The sequence below is a fragment of the Mangifera indica genome, chromosome 10 (genome assembly GCF_011075055.1).
Source record: "Mangifera indica cultivar Alphonso chromosome 10, CATAS_Mindica_2.1, whole genome shotgun sequence".
Taxonomy (NCBI): Eukaryota; Viridiplantae; Streptophyta; class Magnoliopsida; order Sapindales; family Anacardiaceae; genus Mangifera; species Mangifera indica.
The window spans coordinates 15,214,323-15,228,867 of record NC_058146.1 but is presented as its reverse complement, the minus strand read 5'-3'; the positions used below and the strand labels follow the sequence as shown (position 1 = coordinate 15,228,867).

Below are 14,545 nucleotides of genomic sequence, written 5' to 3'. Positions count from 1 at the left end.
TTGCACTGACATTTTGTTGGTAATGTTGTTGTGTTAGTTTACTGCATTGGTTTTTGCTTATGGTTTTCTACTTTTGTGGTTTCTACACTATAGGTTAAAGCTTGGATTTTGGAATTTAATTGATTTTGTTGATAATTGTACTTGCATTGCTTTCTATTGACAATAGGTGTTGCATTGGTAATGTTGAAATATGGTTTCTGCTTTTCTGTTGTTTCTAAAATTATGGTTTCTATAGTTACAGGTTCCAATATGGTTTTTTGCATTTTTTTTTGGAATTTTATTGTTTTACAGCTTGTAGTTTCCAATTTCATTTCTACATTTTGTCTGTATATTGGTTATGCATTGACTCCTAACTAAAACTGCATTTTTATTGTTTCTAGATTTTGGTTTCTACATTTTCAGTTTGGAATTTTATTGTTTTTGCACTTGTTCTCAATTTGGTTTCTGCATATTGGTTATGCATTGACTCCCAAATTGTATGACATGCTTCTAAACAACATATTTGCTTCAGTCTGCATGCAATTCATCAAATTGTATGACATGCTCCTAAACAACAAAATTAACCTAACAGAAATAAACTTGTATCAAATAAAACATTTAAAATGACATCTAAGCTTATGAATCAATTCAATTCACATGAACAAAACTATTTGTAGTCTTGCCAAAGCATCAAAGCAGTAGTTCGATTATTACATTCTAAGGGGTAAATTGGTAATTTCAATAAAACCCTAATGTAAATTTATTACGCAAATTTTTCAAATAGATTGAGGGGTATTTTGGCATTTCATCTAACACAAGTAAAGGGGTATTTAACATATTAATTTACTATAATTCGAAGTACTTAAATTTCTTAGAATGATATTATTTTGTTAATAAATCACGATTTCAAGTCACAAATTTGACCCATAGACTTGACCTAACCTTTAAACTTCAAACTTAAGGATCGAGTCTAACCCATAATCCCCTTCATTGGTCTAATTGTTAGCAGTCACTCACCATCCCTTGAATGTTTTGTGTTACAGGAGGTTCTTCTCTTACAAGAGCACATTTTCAGGAAAGTTGAGGCTTCATGAGGAAGACAATGTAATTCTCCGGGTACTTCCTTTGGTTTTCTGGACTTTGACTCTAATCCCTCTCTGCAAGTACATTATAACTGTCTTAGGAGCAGATGATAATGGTGAAGGTGCTCCCAAAAGACCTGCATGTTTCCAGTTTATTTATTCAAAGATATATGTCTGCGTGCTTTTGGATTCCTGAAGGGGTCTCGTTCCCGCAGGTGGAACTTTTGCTTTGTCGGCGCTCAAAGCTAGGGCTTTCAAGTGCTCCTCATGCAACAGTGGATGAGTATTCTCCTTACACTTCCGAAACACCTCTCAGAGAGACGAGGGGCAGTTTGCTTGTAAAGGAATTGTTTGATAAACGTCATAATTCTCGAGTTTTGTTGCTATTGGTTGTGCTGTTGGGAATCAGCATGGTTATTGACGGTGGTATTCTAACTCAATCAATCTCTGGTATTATTTCTATCGTACATTACATATATTTTCCATGTGAAGTTATCGATTATGTTACATAGCTTTATGGTATGGTTCTGTCCACAGATCCCTATGATAAGTTTTAGCTACCGCACAATGTGTTGGCCTCCAAGAATTGCATGGCTTTATCTTATTTTGTTGCAATTAATATATTTTGGGTTTTTTGTTTTTAGATATTTTATTAATTTTCTACTCACCTTAATTGTGAACATGTATTGTAGGACTGAGGGAGATTAATCCAAATGGTGCAGTTAGTAAAGCATATCTTCGTCTAGATTGATTCAGAATTTCAGTGTTTACAATTATAATTCAGCGTTGACTAGTAAACATTACCTTTCATAATGTGATTTGTTCAAATAAATGTTCATTAATGCATAAAGTTCTTTTTATGTATGTTATAATAGTTTTGTGGAAATGAACAATTAGTACGCTCTAAGTTTATTCCAATAAAGTTTCAGATTTTATTTCTTATTAAAAATAAAAAAACATTAGTTGTTGAAATTCTGTTCTGCCAAGGAGTAGAATACAGGGTGTTGGTGTTTGAGATGCAAAACAACATCTTTAATTTTTATGGATTCACAAGTGCAGCAATTTAGAATATTTGTCTGAAGATATTGGTCGCCTGAGAGCCCTTCGAAGACTTTGGATTTTTGAATGTCCAAGTTTAATCTCATTACCATGTGGTGTAAGAAACTTAAACTCATTAGAAAAACTTTGGTTGAAAGATTGTGAAAGGCCTAATCTTGATTGGAGCACAGGATCAGATAAGCAAGACATAGGACCACCTCTTCGATTGACTCAAATTCATGATTTACCATGTTAGAAAACAATTAAACATGCCAAGATCATAATCTATGAAATTTGTAAATACGAATTTGCGTACCCATTTCAGTTTTCGATGAAGCGTCTTCGAATTCTACGCGAGGTGTTGACGTTAGTCTATTTCCACGATGTCATTTGCCCACGTACTGATTTCCATTTGGGAGACTAATTTACTGTGCATTAGTTTTGGCAGGAGAGAAGGGTTTTCTGTAAAAATGGCGTTCTTATTATATCCTCATCACTTTATCACACTACTTTGGGAGGTAGTTAAGACTTTTTATATAAAAGTCCAACTGCCAATAACTGCTAATCGGGTCGGGTCGACCCGTCATGGGTGGACCCGGATCTAATATCTCCCACTCACACATGATGGAAGACCCGAACCAAATGCTTAGCCATAGAAATCTCATATAGCAGTACGTTTCATACTTGCAAATGTGTCGTGCGACCTCGCGAGCAACCTATACTTAGGAGCTTAATACTATGCATCTATTAGGAATAGCATAGTCGTTTCAATCCGAATAAAACAAAAAATAAAACGCTAGGCTTGTAGCACCCCAGACTTACTCGATAACACCAGCTCCCTTTAATCCCTCATTTTTCATCGTGTTATTTTCCTATGTATCCATGATCAAGTCCAATCTCCATATGAGTGACATGATTGGCTAGCCAATGGACACACGTAATATATATAAGTCTTCCTCTTCTACTCGAAATTCTCAATTTAAACTTAGCTGCTTTTCTAGTCATGTTCCATAGATCGAATCATGCGTGGCCATAGGTTCCAAGCTAAGATAGCAACGCTAAGAGTAAATATCGAACAACAGTAAAGAATCAAAGGTTACCAACATGAGTTAATCCTCATAAAGTCTCACACAGTGAAGGAGCAGGGATTCATCCTTCCACTACTTTAACTAGTCGTCTTACTTATGCACACATAGTATGAATCATGTGCTACAGTGTGTATTTTCTCAAATATCATTCACAACACTGTACAGATCTTAGTTCAGTCGCTACCCCGAGCGCCTAACCTGAGTTCTTAATCATCTTCACACTTGCAGGTATTTATTTATATTAAGAACTCACATCTGGCATTCACAAGTTATTTGGACATGGGGAATCCAAATCGATCATTTCCAAATCGACCATAGATTAGTTGTAAAAGGATATCTTCAACAACCTGGGATAGATTTCTTTGATACATTTGCAACTGTGGCCAGGTATGATACAATCAGAATGTTAATTGCTTTGGCTACAAAAATGGAATGGAAAATCTATCACTTGGATATTAAATCAACATTCCTAAATGGGGTTCTAAATGAAGATATCTTTGTTGAACAACCTGATGACTTTAAAATACTAGGTCAGGAAGGAAAAGTATACAAATTGCATAAGGCCCTTTATGGCCTTAAGCAAGCCCCCAAGGCTTGGTATTGCAAAATTCATTCTTATTTGTTGGATCAAGGATTTTAGTGTAGCTTGAATGAATCCACCCTATATGTTATGAAAAAAAGGAATCACTTAGTATTAGTTGTTTCCTTGTATGTTGATGACCTCTTAGTGACAAGAGGAGACTCAAGTGTAGTAGCCAAATTTACTTAATACATGAAAAGGGAGTTTGACATGACTGACCAGGGTAAAATGAAATATTTTTTAAGTATGGAGATAGATCAGAAAATAAATGGTATTTTTATTTCACAAAGGAAATATGTGCATGATATCCTTAAAAGGTTTCACATTGAGCATTGTAAACCTATCTCTACTCCTCTGATGGTGAATGAAAAATTCAAAAAAGTTGAATTAGATGTGAAAACTAAAGCTTCAGTATATAGAAGCCTAATTGGTTCCTTATTGTACCTATGCTCAACAAGGCCAGATATCATGTTCCCCACATCTTTTCTATTAAGGTTCATGCAATCACCTGGAAAGAATCATATCTATGTTGCTAAAAGAATTCTCAGATACATAAAGGGAACTAAAAATTTTGGCCTTTAGTATTCAAAACAAGAAAGCAGTAATCTATTGGGATACTCTAACAGTGACTGAGTTGGAAGCTTTGAGGACTTTAAGAGTACTTCAGGCTATTATTTCTCTTTTGGAAGTGTTGTGTTTTGTTGGAATTCAAAGAAACAAGATGTCATTGCTCAATCTTCTACTGAGGCAAAATATGTAGCAGCTTGTAGTGTAGCAAACCAGGCCAAATAATTGATAAAATTACTTACTGATTTAAATTAAGATCAGCAAGGAAGTGTCACCATATATGTAGACAGCAAAATAGCCATTGTTATCACAAAAAATCCAGTTCTTCACGAAAGAACAAAACACATCAATGTCAAATATCATGTAATCCGAGAGGTTGTAAGACTTGGAGAAATAACTTTGGTGCATTGCAGCTTTAAAGCACAATTAGCCAATATCACGACTAAAGCACTTCCTAAAGCTCAATTTGAGCTACTTAGAATGAGACTTGGATTTGTGCCAAACAGCTCAAATGAGGAGTGTTAGCAAGTTGAGCTTGTTTGTATTTTTTGTTAAATAATCCAAGTCAGCTGTGGTAGCTGAAAATTTGTTATGTTTTGTTTAAAATGTATGATGATCCTGGTTTTAAAGATATTCTGAAAGTTTTTTACTATATCAAGTATGGCTGACATTTATTAAAGCATGGTGTAAAAGCTTGTACCATATGAAATATATATGTACAAAAATCCTTCATCATAGTAGGAGGGTTAATCAACAGTTTCTTTCATGCTCTGTGTTCCTTTGAAAAATCTGATCTTCTATTTTTCTACTTCCTCTCGGTTCAGTAAAATTATTTCTAAATTTGAATTCTATTTTCTGGTTTAGCATCACAACATCAACTTGCTATGCTTGCTGCATCATCTCCTCCAATATCCATGGAAGGAAGAGTTTTACCTTTACTCAGATTTTGTCAAGTAAGCTGTTCATGAATACTCTGGTCAAGGTTTTCTCTAAAACTTTAGCTGTCATTGAAAACAGCTCAAAATAACATCAAAATTTATGGACCGTGTCCCTCTGCCGGAGAGATAGTAGTGTCTTATGAGGCATCCAGTCATTAGTCAACTAGAAATGCCCTAACATGCCATTTTTGAATTCCCCCCAATTGGTTAAAGGCTGATATTTCTTTTGCCATTGAAGCCAGTACAGAGCGATACTTTCCATGCATACTCTGACCATCATCAACCTTTGTCTCTCAAACAATTAGTTCATCTGGAAGTAGCACTCCACTCTAAAGACCTAATCAAGAGCATCATCACTGTTAAACACAAGCAACTCTAACCTACTGTAAGGAGAATCTTGATGGTTTCCCCCTGATACTCTTTCCCTTGCCTTCGTCCGACGGCCCTCTCACTTTGTCCAATTGCTTCCTCAGTTCTCGCCAGTGGGTCTATAGACTCCTCTCTCACAAGAGGGGAGTATGAAGGGGACAAGTCTTGCTCGACCAGAGTTATACCCTTGTCTCCTTCATCTCTTTCGACAATCGTCTCTTGGAGCTCATAGAGATAACTTTTCATGGTTTCTACATTGGTCTCCACACTCTCTAATCGATTGCATATCTCTCCCATATTCAAACCCATCTCTTCCGTTTTTCCCTTGACCACTACCATGTCTACCTCAATTCTGTCTACCCTAACTTCTATTCTTGTCATGCTCTGATACCAAGATGATACAAACATGGAGTTGGATAACTTACTACTCGAAGCACTGCTACTATTTTCTATCTCAGACAAGTGCAAAAGCCAAGAACAAGCAACTACTGGAAATGTATTTGTGTTATGAAACCTTTGTAACATAGTCCAAACACACGACAATTGTAATCAACTGATATTTGCATTGAACAAAATTTTCAGAAATACAATAAAAGTACCGTAACTTAGTCTTGCAATTCTTACATGAAAATAACATAAAACTCATGAAAACGTAATAGAAAGTTTCAACACAGAAATTCTCTCTACCAGCTTTTGAGAGGCTGGTGCTCTCCCCCTTCTTCACCTTACTTACTTCTTCTTTACTGCTCCACTGCCTCTCCAGGCCTATTTCTTCACTTTTCTTGTCGTTTCTGCTTCTCCATTTTTGTGTTACCGCCTCAGCTATGTATATATATATCCTTGTGGCCCCATAATTTTGTTACGTGCCTGCTGCACATTCTCTTGATGGTTGTTTGTCTATTGTATACTCCTTTGCTGGTTGTGTGACACTTGTTGCTCCTAAGTTGTAATACCCTCAAGTACGTTCTAGGGATATTTGTGTCTTTTGATCTTACTTTGAGACATGTCCAGTTTTAAATTTATATGTTGAAATGTATGTATGTGTGTCATATACAAGCAATTACAAAGAAAAAAAAAACACACACATGTAAATATAGTAATATATTGAAAAAACATGTAAATATATATGTTTGGAGAAAAAAGTCAAAAAGGAAACCTTTACCTTTTGTTTTTTCCATCATTCTCTCGTCTCTTCCAGAAGAAGGCAGTCTTCTTCCTTTCTTTGCTGCATTTTTAAGAACAGTGAGTGATTTTGAGAGGGTTTTGGAAGATAAATAAGGAAGGAAAAGAAGAGGAACCACTTTGGAAGCTTTGGTAACCAAAATATCTCCTTCCTTTCCCTTTACCTATGTTTATATATATATTAGATGCATGTTATATGAATATGTTTGTATGTTTTGGTGTTGATTTAAGGTGGTTTTGGTGTTAAAGGAAACAAAACAAAGAGAAAGAAGTCAACTTGCAAAGATTTGGCTTAAAACAAGGTAAGGGGGTATCAACCTTGATATATTGCATGTTTTAGACTTTTGGTTCCTTGGATCTATGTTATAAATGATGATTTGGAAGTTGAGAAATGTTGTTTTGCCATTTGGGATGTCTATGTGTGTGATTTTGTTCATGGCAGAAAGTTGCATAATATTTACAGTTTTGCCACTGAATTCGTCCCACGATTTGGCTGTCTTAACTGATGAATCATAAGTGTTATGCCACTGAATTTGTCCTACAATTTGGTTGCCTTAACTGATGAATCATGAGTGCTATTTTATCTTTTTGGAAAGCTCTTTGAATCCTCTTTTCAATGATATATAGATTGTATGAATTAGGGATCATTTGGACTGTTAAATATTATATGAACCACAAGGACTGCTTTACCAAATAAACAGAGGAGACAGTTTTTGCCACTGATTTCATCTCACGTTTTGACTATCTTATCTAATGATTTATGAGTACTTATATATCTTGTTGGAAAGATCTTTGAATCCTTTTTTCAATGACATATAGCTTGTATGAATTGGGGATCATTTGGACTGTTAAATATGGTATGAACCACAAGGACTACTTCACCAAATAAACAGAGAAGGCAGTTTTTGCCACTGATTTCATCTCACGTTTTGACTGTCTTATTGAATGAATTATGAGTTCTATTATAGCTTGTTGGAAAGCTCTTTGAATTCTCTTTACAACGATATATAGCTTGTATGAATTAGAAACCAATTGGACTATGATTGTATGAAAAAGAAGGTTGTCCTGTCAAATGAACAGGGTTGTGAACAGTATTTCACAGTTTTGGAAAGGAAAAGAAAGAAAAGAAAGGAAAGGAAAGGAAAGAAATGAGAGAAAAAGAAAAGAAGAAGAAAAGAAATGAGAGAAAAAGAAAAGAAGAAAAGCAAGAAAAGGAATTTGCGGCTCAAGATTCAAGGGTCATCCCAAGAGTATGGTCTGGTGAGTTATGAATAGATTTAGATGGAAACAAAATTAGTAAGATATAAGGCCCACATGCATGCTATGAACTATAAAGGGGCACTTTACACTACACCGCCCACAGTAAGGCACGTCCGTAGTAGGACATAGACCCATAGTAGGGTCCGTTCACAGTAGAGTATGCTCGTAGTAGAGCTTAATTTAGATTCAGAAATGGTGTAGTGAGAGAAAAGAAGAGAGTCGAGCTTAGAAAAGTGTCAAATCCCTATAGTTAGCTTTCAGAAAGTATCAAATAGACATAAGATGGGACAAAATATGACCTAAATAGTAAAGAATGAACTAGATTACCCTCTCAATCTCCTATAGAGGTTAGGATGTGAAGTTGAGTCCCGAAAGTGAGTTAAAACAGGAAAGGAGATAATTTACTAAATTCTTTCCCCTTACTGAGTGTTCTTATCACTCACTTCATTTTTTTTCATGACTGTAGGTACAGGTGATCGAGGTAGCTGCAAGGCAGGGTCAGGTCAGCAAAGATAGATCAAGTTGGAGCAGGTTATCTTTGGTTTGTATTACATGCATACAATCGCATGTCCTTGTTGTTTTTGGACCTTTTTGAGATGATGATACAATTGTATATGATTACTCCACATTTTCAGATACTTTAGATGAGTTTTCATATGAGTATATACATTTTTTGTTCGCTTCCAGAATTTCGATTTTCTTAGAATAATTTCTAAACATTTTTAGTGATGCATTTATTTTAAAGTATTTTAAAAGAAAAAAAATATAGACGCTCCAGATATTAATTCGTAACATTTCTCTTTCAGTGGGTAGTATTTCTAGGGAGGGATGTTACACAAGGCTTGGCTACTTGTAATTTCTGCTCTTCTCCTTCCTTTCCTCCTCACACACTTTGGTCCTAACATAGTGCATACTGAAGTAAGATAAAAAGATTACATAACCTCGAGGATTTGCAAGACAAGAGATGAATTACACCGACAGCTTTGCCTATTTCATGAACAAACATAGATGCACTAGAACGTTCACACTTTTGAGGGTGTGAAATCTGAGTAGGAAAATTCACTAATATGTATACCAGAAAGCATATAAAATACATTTACCACTAACTTTTCTTAAAGGAAGATTCAAAGGAATCACATAGTGTACCTAAAATGACACAAAGATGCAACAAGTCCCTTTATCAACCCATAAAGGTGAACTTCAAGCTAATTCTAAGATACAGTAAAATTACATTTCTTCGCCACTGCTTTCCTGTCTCAACATGCTTCTTCTGATATGCCAAAATCTTTTATCTGGAGAGTTCCCTACAAAATCAATTATGAGAGTAAACAGATGAAGTTGTAATAGTAGAACCTCTGTATTCAAGGACAAGAATCAAAATTCTCCAGCAAGTTTACCTGAATATAGATATAAAAAACACACCTTCCAAGACTCATCCATGTTTGTAAACCTTAATTATCAAAAAAATTAACTCAGCAAATTAAGGACAAGCTTGTATAGTCAGGTCCATTCTCTAAACTAAGTCCATATAGTCTAAGTGATCTAGGGGATTGCCTCAAAGACTGATAAAGCTTCTGAGCTGTGGTGCCAGTCCCTTGCAAGCCATTATTTTGAAAATGTGTGTTGATTGTCCATCAGAAAACAAGCTACTATCACTAATTGCCCCTTTTTCCTTATCAAGTAGATTAGAAAAAGCTCCACCAATATCATTGTTATCAGCCTCATAGACTATGCTATCAACTTTCAATTTTTCACCACCACACTTGAATGCAAAACTTGACTTTGCAATTGCAAAATAACCTTTGACTTCAAGGTATCTTTAAGAATTTCATGTTCAAGGGTCTGCAAAGCTCTAAAATTTAACCAAAGAATTTTAAATATCATATATCTTAATAAGGAGGACTAATGTGCAAAAATTATATATCAAATCTAGAGATGACATCGTCAAGGATGAAAAGAAAATAAAAAGAAAAAAAACAGTGATAACTGAATCGTAAATAATTAAAACAATAAAAAGAAATCATGCATTTCACAAAAAGAAATCGTAAATAAAAAGAAATAAAATCTGAAACTTGATTGGAATTAACTTACAGTGCAGTTATCATGCATTTCACAAAATAATTAAAACACAAATATAAAACTCTGTACATTCACAAACATTTATTTGAACAAATCACATAATGAGAAGCAATATGTACTGACAAAGTTTGAGTTATAATTGTGAACATGAAATTCTGAATCAAACTAGAGGAATAGATGCTTTACTAACAGCACCATTTGGCTGAAACTCCATGAGTCCTACAATATATGTTTGCAAATGAGGTTAATTTTAACGAGAGTAGAATACTAAGAAAATATTTAAGAAACCCAACAATTTGTGCTATCTAAAAACCAAATAATTTGTACCTGAAAAACATCAAGACAACAGATCCCACATCAATGCTTAATACATTGAAGAAGTAAAACGAATAATTCCTCCTGTCATTCAATGGAATTAGTGTTCAAAATTAGGCTATTTCAATGGAAATGGAAGAATTTAATTATAAGATTGAAAACTCAAACATCATAATTCCCTGCATGCATAAAAAACAATAATAGGTTCAGTTTTGTAGCACCTCAAATATTCAACCAAATGAAGAGGAGATATGGATTGGTCATACCTAATTTTCGGTTGACTTGATAATCTCTCCGTCAAGTTCAATAATCAGGATATGAGCAATCTTGCACCAATCTTCACCTGTTTCTGGTTTGCATCTTTCCGTTAGGTTAGGACAGCCACTAATCCTTAGTTTACTCAAAGTGTTCGTAGAACACTGAAGAAACCATTGGGGCAATTCCACCGGTTGTGGTAAATTCTCAATAAGAAGAAATCGAAGGTGAGGCCCTGTAAAATTGGGTTCATCATGATTGCCTTGCTTATCTGATCCTGTGCTCAAATCAAGATTAAGGCTTGCGCAACTTCGGTAACGAAGATCTTCTAATGAGCTTAAGCTTCTTACACCTCTTGATAATGAGACAAGACTTTGACAATAAAAAATCCAGAGTCTTTGAAGGACTCCCAGGCAACCAATATCTTCACACAAATATTCTAAATTGCTGCATTTGAACATCAATAAAAATCGAAGAGAATTCAAGCAGCCAATTCCACCCTTTGGTAGACTCTTTTGAATTGTTGTTAAGTCAAACCGTCTAAGACTAGTTAAGTACTTTACTTCTCTTGGTAACCTATCTAGCGGCTCACAATTGAGCAGTGATAGATGTTGCAAATTTTGCAGCTTGTAAATGGAACTCGGGTGTTTTTTCATTTCAGGGTTTCCTCCTAGTTCCAAATATCTCAAATGCTTCAGATTACCAATTCCTTTAGGCACTACTTGAAAACTTAGACCAAATAAGTTTAATACCCGCAACAATTGAAATCTTAAGATAAGCAATTCTAAAAATGATTGGCTAATTGCAATATTTGAAGAAAACATAATGCTTCTCACATTACTCAAGCTATGTACAATGTTTTGATCAACAAGATAAAATGATAAATGTCAATGAGTTTTGGAAGCAATTTGGTCACTCTCTTTCACTATTAAGCACTCATTTTGGAAAAATGATGTGGCAACATCATGCATTAGATCATGTATTTTAAATGAATAGACACCATTATCAAACTCTTCAATATCTTCAAAGAAAGATTTCCGCATTAATTCTTTCATATATTGCATGCCAATATTTTCCAAATCTTCATTTTTATTGGGGGCTTGGAGAAGCCCATGAGCCATCCAAAAGTTAACCAAATCACTACTAAAAAATGGGAAGTCTTTTGGAAATATAGAACACTAGAGAAAACATTGTCTCAAAGAAGGTGACAAATGATTATAACTTCATTTTAGAGAATGAAAAATGCTATTTTCCTTTTGATCCAACCTCCATATCTCATTATCTCGCACATTTATCTAGTCTTGTACAGAAGTTAAGGAATAGAGAAAACTTCCTAATGCTCTTACTGCCAATGGAACACCTCCACATTTTTTTACAATTTCTTTTCCAATCTCAACAGGTTTGGGATGTTGTTTTTCTTGTCCTTCTTTAAATGCATATTTAACAAACACTGACAAGCACTTATTAAGAGAAAGACCTTCCAACTTGTATGTAGATACGGTGCCCGTAATTAAAGCAACTTGATCACTACGTGTAGTAACTATGATTTTACTTCTACTAATACACTGTGCTAGTAAATTTCTTAAATCACACCACGACTCATAGTTTTCATTCCAAACATCATCCAGAACTAACAAATATTTTTTATCTCTTATCATGTCATGTAGGATTGTTTGTAATTGGTCTATACTCTTATGATTATATTGTTGCCCAGTTGCAAATATACACAAATCTTGCAAGTGTGGTTTTTCCCAGACCTCATATCCCAACAATAGGAATGATTGAAAGATTTTATGACCATCACTGGATGCAATAAGAAGTCAATAACCATCTTTTTATCTTTATCTCTACCAATAACATCTGAAACATGCACAAAAGAGTGTGTTTCCGTCTCCCAACCAATAACATGATTACTACCAATTTTCTCAATGAGATTAAAATTATTCCTATGAGCTGCTATTTCTGCCAACCTCTTTCTAATCTCCTTAATTTTATGCCCCAATGTAAAACGGAAAGCCATTGGATTTGAAGAGGAAAAAAAGTGGCGTACCTTTCTTGTAATGCTCTGATGATTAACCACTTGCTTACGTAGATCTTCCACCTCAACATCATCTAAAATATCTTCTACATCATAGCAAACCTCTTTCAACTTTCCCAACCAAACTATCAAGTGCTGATTGTGAACTTGTTTCTCCTCAGCATCTAAGAGAACAACTTTAATGGTATTTAAGGTGTCAACAAGCCCTTGTACATCATTTTTGACACCCCATGCCAAGGAGACTTGATTGAAAATAAGAGATATCAACTTACTCAAGAGTTTCTCAGCAATAACAGAGACAATTATTTCTGTCATATTTTTTAAAGAAAGAAAGTTGCAGGTTGTTGTGATATTATTGAAGGGACGAAAATGGATTGTTGTATGAAATAATGATAAGAGGGCAAGACATATATACATCATTTTAATACAAGGAGAAAAAGAAAATAAGACTGAATGGAATTTACATTATCACTTTCTCCGAATGATATTAGCCACACGTTGCATTGACAGCATCACTTGCAAGCCTGCTTAGCTAAGAAAATTACATCATCACTCTGCAACTTGCAAGTGTGCTTAGCTGTATGAAACTAATAGGAAGAAAACAAATACGGATATTGAATATTTTAGCTTTTTTTTTTTAACAGTATATACATATATACCACACAATTCATTTACTTAACAAAAATATCATAACAATAATCTCTTTTTTTTTAAATGCCCCCATTGATATAATCCATACAGAGAGAATCTCTCTCTTTTACATCATCCATACAGAGATTCTCTCTACAACTTTTAAAAATAATTGAAGCAAGCACATGTGATTGAACAATAAAATCCATGAGAGAAATTTAGAGAAAGGAATCACTTGATATTATAAAAAATTCATATAAAAACAAGGGAAGAAGAGATGAAAATTATCAAATTTCTTTAGAGAATTCACATTTTTTAAAGATTTCATAACAAAATCATCCAAACTCAAGTCGGTCTTAATTCAAACCCTTATGTTTTGTGTTTTCTTCTTTAACAATTGAAAAATCAAATAATGTAAGGTAGATTCATGTTTATGAATTCATGTGAAATATAATTTTGTTGTGATTTCATATTGTTTAATGTTGCAATTTCATATTGTTGTATTATTTAATATTGTTATAATGTTGTATTGATGGTTAAAAAATATAAAAATTCAGTTCTGGATAAAAACTAGATGAAGAATAGGTTGGCATTAGCGCCAACCCTTAGCGTTAGTGCCAAGGGACCAACCTTGGCAGAACCTATTCTTTGTCTGGTTTTTATTCAGAATTAAATTTTTATATTTTTTAACTATCAATACAATATTAAACAATATTAAAAAATATAATAACATTAAATAATATAACAACATGAAATCACAATATTAAACAATCTAACAATATGAAATCACAACAATATTATATTTCACATGTGAATTTTCTAAAGAAATTTGACAATTTTTGTCTCTCTCTCCCTTGTGTCTAAGTTAAATCTTTTATAATGGTTTTCTCTTATGCGTTTTATTATTCAATTACAGGTGTCTTCTCTATTAAAGAATTTTTTTTTTATATTGCCAAGATTCTTTTCCCTGCTGGAAAGTTAAGGAAAAAGAGAGAGATTACTATTGTAACATTCTTTTTTGCTACATGAGTTTCATCAATGGGATATTTTGAAAACATAGATTACTGTTATAGTATTTTTGTTTAGAATTTGAGATTAATAGTATGAATGTATACACGATTTTAAAAAAAGATAAAAAATTCAAT

The 14,545-nt window shown here is 34.0% G+C and overlaps 1 protein-coding gene across 1 annotated transcript in view; it reads right to left on the bottom strand.

Moving 5' to 3' along the window:
- Window positions 1-14,545, bottom strand: part of LOC123227516 (putative disease resistance protein RGA1) — a 124,449-nt gene that overhangs the window by 48,816 nt on the left and 61,088 nt on the right. The window contains exon 1 of the mRNA XM_044652463.1: window positions 10,744-13,157. The gene's annotated coding sequence lies outside the window, so the exon portion shown is untranslated. Of the gene's footprint in view, window positions 1-10,743 lie in introns of the transcript that reaches the window.